We start from the raw sequence: 10106 nt of genomic DNA on the forward strand, positions 1-10106 counted from the left end.
TTCCAAAGGGGAGCTGACCTGGGGGCCTGAGGGGGTCAGCCCCACCGCTACGCGGAGGAAGGGGACGCGCCTCCACTGGGGAAGACTGGAGTGCCAGCCGCGGGATTCCGACGCGCCGCGTGGTTGCTGACAGCTGCTGAGTCGCCGCCAGAAAGCCCCAGGTTTCCTAAGGCCTCCTAGTGGGTGTGGCTTTGGGCAACGACTTCTGCCAAAGTCGTTTACCCTGAGACTTAAAGGAACACTTGGGGCCTAGATTGAGTAAGATTTCGAAGGATCAAAGAACATGTTCCATTAATAATAATAATAAATGAATTAATGACAACTAATGGCAAATACTAACAATAAAAAAGATTGGGAACGACTCACTCTGGGGAAAACCTAAGTAAACATAACTTGAGAAATATGCCCCTAAACTGGCATGGGATGAATAGGCTTAACCTATTTGTGCTTCATGTACTATTGTAAAGCTTTATTAGGCTCACTTCACATTCCCAATCACCCAAATTTTTTGTGCAATGAGGTACCGCACAAATGCAAATGGGGAAAAAATCCATTTGTCTTGGACTGGGCTGGCACTGAATCCTGGCCCAATTTGCCCCTACATAAACATGTCCAGCCCTCCCTATTAGTAGCTAGTTCTTGAACCAAAATAGTGTCTCTAAAACGGAGTCCGACTATTATGACTATATTGAGCCACATATTGATTCATTCAACAAACATTTACTGGGCAGCTATTATATACTAGACATAGTTTTGCTTGTAAGGACAACGTATAGTCCCTACCCTCTAGGAGTTTATTGATGGTCAATGCTTCCACACAAACCCAACCCTAAGTGTATTTTTTGTTTGTATCTTTATTTTTTTTTATTTTTTTTAAATATATTTTATTGATTTTAGAGAGGAAGGGAAAGGGAGAGAGAGAGAGATAGAAACATCGATGAGAGAGAATCATTGATTGGCTGCCTCCTGCACATCTCCTACTGGGGATTGAGCTGGCAACCCAGGCATGTGCCCATGGCCGGAATCAAACCTGGGACCCTTCAGTCCACAGGCCGGCACTCTATCCATTGAGCCAAACCAGCTAGGGCTGTTTGTATCTTTAAACCAAGCATGCTGCCTGTTTTGTTTTTTTGTGGGGTTTTTTTAAAAAAAAGGTCTAACAACTCCAAGATTTATCTTAACCTCATAGGAGGCATCTCTTTTTTTCTCCAGTCTCACTAATCATAATTGTGTTAAGTATCCAAGTTAATAGAAATGAGAAAAGGGTGACAAATAGCGATTGTTGATAAGGAATACTACATTACTAGTACTCTTAAAATGAGCTTTTCTGCTGCAGTTGGTTTAATTGCCTACACCATTACATCTTTCTTCAGTCTGTTCAAAGATCTTTAACAATGTAATTGGACATAGGATGTACAAATTCACATTTTGTTCTACTAGCATCTTATGACCCTGATACTCTGCTCTCTCTTATAAAGTTTCTCTAAGTAGGAATCTTGAGCTGTTTATTTTGTTACTTTACAAGGGACGGATTCTAATAGCCCAGAGTCCCTCAGTTTGAATAAAAGTACTTAGTGAGCCCTAGCTGGTGTGGTGGGATTCTGATGGTTGAGCATTAACTCCTGCTTGCTTGGGGAAGGGGGGGCGGGGGGGGGACACCAGTCTGATTCCCTGTTGGGGCTTAGTCTCTGGTTTGGGTATGATGTTTGTTTCTCTCTCTCCCTCTCCATCCCTCTCTCTAAAAGGAAAAAAAAAAGGCATTTATTTATAGTGAATGGATTATTTTCTATCAGAATACATTGTTATTGTTTTTTCAAGTTACATACCAATATATAGTATTTTATAACTCTTTAAGTTTCAAATGATATCTGTAAACAAGAAATAATTTTAAAACTTGGAACAAGTTGAAAACTTGATAATTAATACAAAGTCTATAAAGAATGACATTTCAGAAAGTAAAAGTGGAAGTTAAAGGCTAAAAGACTAACTGCAAATATATTGTCATAAATATAATTGGTTTCATAAAAGACTCAATACATAGTTTCACTGAGCTGGAGATTTAAATCTGTTCATGAAGTTGTTGCCCATGAAAATAATATATTACCCCCAGATGCAAAACTGAAATGTGAGCCTACTAGACAAACCCATAGAAACATGTCTCCAGCTCCCAGGCAGCTTACATTATATTAATTTGAAACCAGCCAGGCACTTTGTGGGTGAAAGTTAGAATTGTACTAATGCCTAGAGCCCTAATAAACTGAAATGTAATTATTAAAACAAGAGGCAAATTCCAATGAGCATGTTCTGCCAGAACTCCTGGACCTCCTTCCATCATTAATAACATACCATTTCTGTTTATCTTCTAGCTTCCTTTGATTATTTTACAAACATGAGTACATTTTTATGCATATTTCTATATCCTGCACAGCTACTATGGATGTCATCTTGCAAGAAGTAAATCAAAGTGGTGTACCAACATTTAATAGAGCTTTAGGCTATCACTGACTAATTAAACTAGGAATGGAGCTCTTCCTGGGTTAAAGATACACATGTCATCACTATGACGAGAAGCCAGATATTATGCCCCCATCAAGATAGAGCTCACAAAATATTTGAAATAAATAGCATGATTTGACTTTGGTACACACACACACACACACTGCATATTTGAACATCTGTACCTTTCAAGTGTATATTGGTTTTGACCTATACCTAGAATTATAAAATGGTACTCTATATTTTACTGAAATATTGCAAAACTTGTACATTTTATAAGTTGTGCTTTTATTTTGTTAATTCTATTGATTCTTAGGGAGAGTGGGAGAGAGAGGGAAAGACAGAGAGAAATATCAATGTGAGAGAAACACATCGATTGTTTGCCTCCTGCACGTGCCCCAACTAGGGCCCTGGGCTGGGGAGGAGCCTGCAACCAAGGTACAGGCCCTTGACCGGAATAGGACCTGGGACCCTTTGATCCACAGGCCTACACTATATTCACTGAGCCAAACCAGCTAGAGCTATAAGTAGTGCTTTTAAAACCTCCCTTGCTAAGAGTCTATATGAGGAAATGGAAGGCATTAGGCTGGGGAAAATATGAAGAGCTAAGTGTCCAAGTTTGAGCAATTTATGTTCTAGGTGGTAGACTCACCTGGAAATCAATAAATCAGAAAATATTATTTTAACCCAGGCAACTTATAGTTAGATAATAGAAAAACGACACATTTAAAGCTACTCTATTCTAGGTAGTAGACTCACCTGGAAATCAATAAATCAGAAAGTATTATTTTAACCCAGGCAACTTATAGATAATAGAAAAACGACACATTTAAAGCTACTCTATACTGTAAAAGTATTATACTGCCTGTATGACATTTGCTCTAGTTGAAATAAATTCTCATTTTGGTGGAGGGGAGGGGGTATCAAAAATCTGGAGAAATAGTTGTACTCCTGCAATTATGTCTTCCTAAACTGCTCTTCCTCACAGTCTGACTCTAAGTCATATAAATTGTAAAATGAGGCCCTGGCTGGTTTGGCTCAATTAATAGAGCATTGGCCCATGGACTGAAGGGTACCAGGTTTGATTCCAGTCAAGGGCACATACCTCAGTTGCAGGCTCAATCCTGGGCCCTGGTCAGGGTGCATGTGGGAGGCAACCAATCAGTGTGTCTCTCTCACATCGATATTTCTCTCTCTCTGTCTCTCCCTCCCACTCTCTCTAAAAATCAATGGAAAAATATTCTTAGGTGAGGATTAAAAAAAAAAACAAAAACAAAAAAAGAGGATGACAGTAATCTTATTTTTGGACCACAGTCTTCGTTATTCCTTGTGCAATAACAGCCAGTTTACTTTTCAATGGATTTTGGGAGAAATGCATGGAATGAGTTGCTCTAAATGTTTGAGGCTGTGAGTGCCCTATCATGATAGTAGACAAGTGTTTAGTGGGAAACCTTATGATCAAATGGAGGATTGAGTCATATGAGCTTTAATGCTTCTTTTAGCATTCTAATTTCATGATTTGGAATGAGCCAAATTTTATTTAATTAACATTTATTGAGTTCTTTGTATGTGTACTAAACTCACTGTTCAGCTATAGAATATATAAGAAAAATAAGTAGCATGAGTCCCAGAGTATGGAAAATATTTTCTGCAGCAACTGCTACAATTTATTTTTTTTAATGAATAAAGCTGAAAGGATGATACCAAAATCTTTTGCATGTGCCAAAGGCCAAAGCAGCCTTAGGTAATAATGGGATAAAAATAACTTTGCGGTTTGTCACATATTCCCATTCCAATCAAAAGTGTATAACTAGAAGAACAAACATCCTGCTGAGTCCCTCAGATGCCCATAAATACCCTACCATGACGACTTACTTGGAATTGGGTTTTGCCTCTTTTCTACTTAGAGGTCAACAAAAAAGGACACTTTGAATTTAATCCAAAGCAAGGGGAAAAAATTCTTTAAAAAAAAATTCTCTTTTTTCTGAAAGAGAATAAAGTTGGATAATTTACACTACCTGGCTTCAAGATTTACTATAAAGTCAAATAAATCAATATGGCATGTCTGCAAATAACATTATTTTGTGCAACATCTAGACCAAGAACCTGAAAGGTCTCAGTCAATGTTGTATTCTGCATATTCCATTCCCAGTAGCCATGACAATAGGATACTACTTTAAAGGAAAATTATATAAAAATGAAATGAACAGAAATTAAGAGTTGAGTCATAAGAAGTGTCCTCCCTAGGATAAGGACTTTGTACTGAAAAAGATGCCACAAAGGATAAGAATAAACTTTTCTTTATCCAGAAGGTCACAGTTCAATTTGATTCCTGTTAGAACACATGCCTGGGTTGCAGGCTAGATCCCCAGAGGGAGGTGTGCAGGAGGCAGCCAACCAATGATTCTCTCTCGACATTTATGTTTCTATCTCTCTCTTTCTCTCCTTCTCTCTTCCTCTCTGAAATCAATAAAAATTGATTTATGAAGCCTAGGAATATGCCCTGACCAAGAATCAAACCGTGACCTGGTTCATAGGTCAATGCTCAACCACTGAGCTCACCAGCCGGGCTGTAGTTTGCACTTTTAAGGAAGCTTCTGGATAATGCTTACCTGCTGCTTCTTCCCTGATTTTGGTCCAGCCAGCATGGGAAAAAAATTATGGAGTAACAGATATACATGATCTTGCCTATATTATCCCTCACTATCATTGCTTGGAAAGAAGCCCAGAAATAGTCATTGTTTACTCACGCTGCTCTTCTATCACCCTAAATGGATGGGTTTACCTGGATAGTTCAGGATAGGAATGGGTAATAAAACAGGGAGTCAGCAATGATACTTCCTTTAATCATCCCCCTCCCTTTAGTAAAGCATTATATGTGAATAAGTTTTGTGTTGATGATGTGGAAGAAAATTAAAGTGCAGTAAGGGGAAGTGTAACCTTCCTCATGTCACCTCTTCTCTGAGATCCATCTGGCAGCAGCAGCAGCAACATCATTTTATCAAAGATAGTAAGCTCAGAATTCTGGGTGGCAACAGCAACTGAGTGTAACCCAAGGCATAACTGAGTGGTAAGGAGGGGTATGGATCACAGAGAAACAACTCAGTAGCAGATGAGACAAATTCCCCTTAAACCAGTGGTTCTCAACCTTCCTAATGCCGCGACACTTTAATACAGTTCCTCATGCTGTGGTGACCCCCAACCATAAAATTATTTTCGTTGCCACTTCATAACTGTCATTTTGCTACTGTTATGAATCGTAATGTAAATATCTGATATGCAGGATGTATTTTCATTGTTACAAATTGAACATAATTAAAGCATAGTGATTAATCACAAAAATATGTAATTATATATGTGTTTTCCGATGGTCTTAGGCGACCCCTGTGAAAGGGTCATTTGACCCCCAAAGGGGTCGTGACCCACAGGTTGAGAACCGCTGCCTTAAACATACAAGAGAAACTTGAAGGGATGGTAGGGCATTTCATTATATAGAACTCTACATGGTTATAAAGTTCCAATCCATCTCTTAGACATAGTGTTGCCTTATATTGATATCTATAAGCAGGTAATATGAAGGGAACATTATTATCCCTCTCTATAAATGTATTACAATGTATTGGAAAGATAAAACATAAACAAAACCATTAATTAACAATGCATATGCTCAACTGTGTGATAAACTTATGCAATACAGGTTTAGAAAGATAAAACATCAATTCAAGCTGGACAACATACAGCAGGTTTTACAGAAACCATAATTCATCACCTTCTCTGTGTTTTTTCCAGAGTATGTCTTTTTACCCTATCCTTTCTCCTTCATCCACACTCTCAGTCCTAACATTTATCTCAATGTCTGACATTAGTTATGTAGGTGCTAATTAAATGTTTAATAATTATTCCTAACTGTTCACTCTACCACCAACCATTAGTCCTCTCATATTTCCTAAGTGAAGACCAGTACCATTGTCTTCGTTGCTTAAGCCAGAAAGCTAGGTCTCAGACTCTTCCTTACCCCTCACATCCAAATAGCCACTCAGTTTTGTGTTTCCTGTCCCCTTCAATGCTTTTTAAAATCTCTCCTCTTTATTATAATAGTCTTCATTATGCCTCTTAATTGCTCTCCAAGCCTCTGGTTCTCCACTTTCTGCCTCCTATCACTAGCCTCAAATCCGTTCTCCACAGCGCTGTCAAGTGTTCTATCTGAAATGGGAATTAAGTTTTGTCACTCCCTCATCCTTCAATGGCTCTCTACTGACTTCAATATAAAATCCAAACTCCTCAGTATGGTGAAGAGTGGAAGCTTCCTCATCTGGCCCCTTCTTCTTATTACTACTATACTTATCCCTTTAGTCACAAGAATATTTGAACCTTTACACTATTTCCTTTGCTGGAAATATTTTATTCCACATTTATATCAATTTGCCTACCCTTTAAGATACAGCTCAAGAATATCATCCTGCCCTAGCTGATTTGGCTCAGGGGATAGAGCGTCGGCCTATGGACTGAAGGGTCCCGGGTTCGATTCCAGTCAAGGGCATGTACCTTGGTTGCGGGCTTGATCCCCAGTGGGGGTTGTGCTGGAGGCAGCTGATCAATGTTTCTCTCTCATCAATGTTTGTAACTCTCTATCCCTCTCCTTTCCTCTCTGTAAAAATCAATAAAATATATATATTTTAAAAAGAATCTCATCCTTAAGCCCTTTACCCCATCTGGGGTAGCCTCCCAACCCTGTGCATAGGATTTATCACACTGTATTGTAATTATCTCTTTGCTTATTTTCCTCTTCCACTGGTGGCATTCAAACTTTATCGATCCAGACCTTTATGGTAAAAAGTATATTTTTATAACAACCCCAGTACACATACGTGAATTTCTGATATGTCAAGTAACACCAGGAAGATATTGGGGCTTGAACTACTTTTGCAATGTCCTACCCAGAAGGGAGGCCTACTGACAAAGGAGACAACAGTAGCAAGGAGCCATAATTTCCTGTCAGGGAATCAGTACAATGCAGAGGCCCCTTTCAGCCAAGAAATTCAGAATGCATGCTATGTGAGAGGCAGTAAGAACATCAGTCAGTCAATGTCAGCTGAAGAAGCAGAGATAACCAGAACAGAGAGTAGTTAAATATCAACATTTGTTTCTCTTCTATTCCTACTTCTAGCCCCCAACACCAGAAGAGTGAGCCTTGAAAAAGAGGAAAAAATATCCTAGAATGAGACACTCTCCCTTGCCCAATCTGTTTAAAAAATATATTTTTTTATTGATTTTCAGAGAGAAGAAGGGAGAAGGGGAATGAGAAACATCCTTGTGAGAGTGGAACATCTATTGGCTACCTCCTGCATGCCCCCTACAGGGATCAAGCCTGTAACCCAGCTGGCCCAATCTGTAGGGGCTTGAAGAGGGAGAACGAGCGAAAACATGACTATACTCCCTTCCTTATTTCAGATCCCTGTGGCTACAAGTCTGCCCAACAATGAAGGAAGTTTTAAAACACCAAACTTTTAAAGTAGGCCAGAGTAGACTTTGAGTAAGTTGGAAAAAAAAAAAAAACCCGCAGGAAAACTATGAAATCTGCCCAGGAGGAGAGGGTATTCAACAGTACAGTGGGAGATGTGACTAGAGAAAAATTTGACATTTTATGTTTATACCCCCACCAAGTTCCAATCCCTCAGTAACTTGGTCACATAAAAGTAAGAGTAGTGTGTAGTTTGTGATATAATATTAAGTGAATAAGTCAGAACTTGACATTGTACATATATGGCAAGTATAATTGTATAAGTAACCTGAGTATATTAAACAAGCCTGGAGCAAACAACTGAGTTTTCTCTAAATTACAATTTTACATAGGGTCAGCAATATGGTATACTTAACTAAATCTACTATTACACTTCTTTTTGCCATTTTTCAAGAAAAGAAGTTTATTTAGTAAGATTGCTTTTCATGAATCCATGTCATACAATGAATACTTGGCCACCTTCTGTAGATTTGTAAATTACATATTTTTTTGTTTTAGAGTGTTTTTTGTGGTTGTTATTGTTTTTCAAATATTAACACCAGCTATCCTAATATATAAAAGGCCAGGGTTGTAACAGCCGATCAGGACCAAAGGCTGACCAACCCAGAAGTCAGCGCTGGGTTGCCATGGCGACCCAACACTGACTGCCCAGGGGCCTGAGACCCAGAAAGAGGGGCAGGGTCTGACCACAGCCTCATTGGCAGCTGTTGATCAGTACTTGCGTCTCTCTTTCTCTCCCTCTTTCTTTCTGAGCTTCAGCAGCCGGGCTTTTCTCTCTCTCCCAGCCTCTGTGGGGCTACTGTTCAGCCCCGCCTCTCTGATCAGGCCCAGAGATAGGCCCGGAAATGCTGACTGGCATAGGAACTGACCAATCAGAACCAAATATGGGTGCTGTGAAGAACCAATGGCTGCCTAGGAGGCGGAGCTTCTGATGCTGACTAGCATAGAAACCGACCAATCAGAACCAAATGTGGGATCAAACCTAAACCAGCAGTGGGACATCACTCTCACAAACCGGGCCTGCTGGCTCCCAACCGCTTGCCTGCCTGCCTGCCTGCTTGATCACCCCCTAACAACTCCCCTGTCAGCCTGATCAATGCCTAACTGCTGCCCTGCTGGCCCGATCACCTCCAACTGCCCTCCCCTGCCAGCCTGGTCGCCCCTAACTGCCCTCTCCTGCTGGCCTGATTGTCCACAACTGCCCTCCTCTGCCGGCCATCTTGTAGCTGTGGGCACTGCCATCTTTGAGGGTGGGCAGTCAATTAGCATATTCCCTCCTTATTGGCTGTGGGCACTGCCATCTTTGCGATGGCATGAGGGTCAATTAGCATATTCCCTCTTTATTAGATAGGATCATGTATTTATGGTCTCTGGCATAGGACCTGGCACTTAATCACTCAATGAAGATTAAATATTTTCCTTTATCCTTTCTTTTGTAATTCTTTTCTGAATTAGTGGGTAGGATTATTTTATATGATTCACTAAATAACCTGAGAGACAGTCACTGCTGTGACTGAAAGCCAAATGTATGAATGTGATCTATGCATCTACACTAATAAAAGAGAAGATGCAAATTGACCGTACCTTCGAAACACCCCACCAGCCAACAGGAGTATACAAATTAACCCAACAAAGATGGCAGGTTAATTTGCATACACAGGTGCCAGGCAGAGAGCAGAGTGGGAGAGCCGGCGGCTTGGGGGGAATTGGCTCCCTCGGTCACTCCCAGTGGCTCCCTCGGTCACGCCCCCCAAGCCACCAGGTGGAGAGCAGAGGGGGACAGCCAGTGAAGAGTGGAGAGGGAGAGCTGGCAGCTTGGAGGACTTGGCAGAGTGGGAGGCCATGGGACAGAGACAGAGCAGGAAGGGAAAACCAAGAGCGCGGGGAGCACCAGGAATTCTGGGAATAGTTCTGGTGACAGCCCCAGGACTGGAAGCAGAAGCCCAGAGTGTGGGGAGCACCAGGAATGCTGGGAATCGTAGTTCTGGTGGCAGACAGATCTCCTAGACCCATGGTCGGCAAACCGCGGCTCGCGAGCCACATGCAGCTCTTTGGCCCCTTCAGTGTGGCTCTTCCACAAAATACCACA

The 10106-nt window shown here is 40.8% G+C and overlaps 1 protein-coding gene across 2 annotated transcripts in view; it reads right to left on the bottom strand.

Moving 5' to 3' along the window:
- The window catches only part of SLC25A12 (solute carrier family 25 (aspartate/glutamate carrier), member 12), a 175382-nt gene that overhangs the window by 91676 nt on the left and 73600 nt on the right, over positions 1 to 10106 (bottom strand). The window lies entirely within an intron of this gene.

This window comes from Myotis brandtii, unplaced genomic scaffold (assembly GCF_000412655.1).
Source record: "Myotis brandtii unplaced genomic scaffold, ASM41265v1 scaffold112, whole genome shotgun sequence".
Classification (NCBI taxonomy): domain Eukaryota; kingdom Metazoa; phylum Chordata; class Mammalia; order Chiroptera; family Vespertilionidae; genus Myotis; species Myotis brandtii.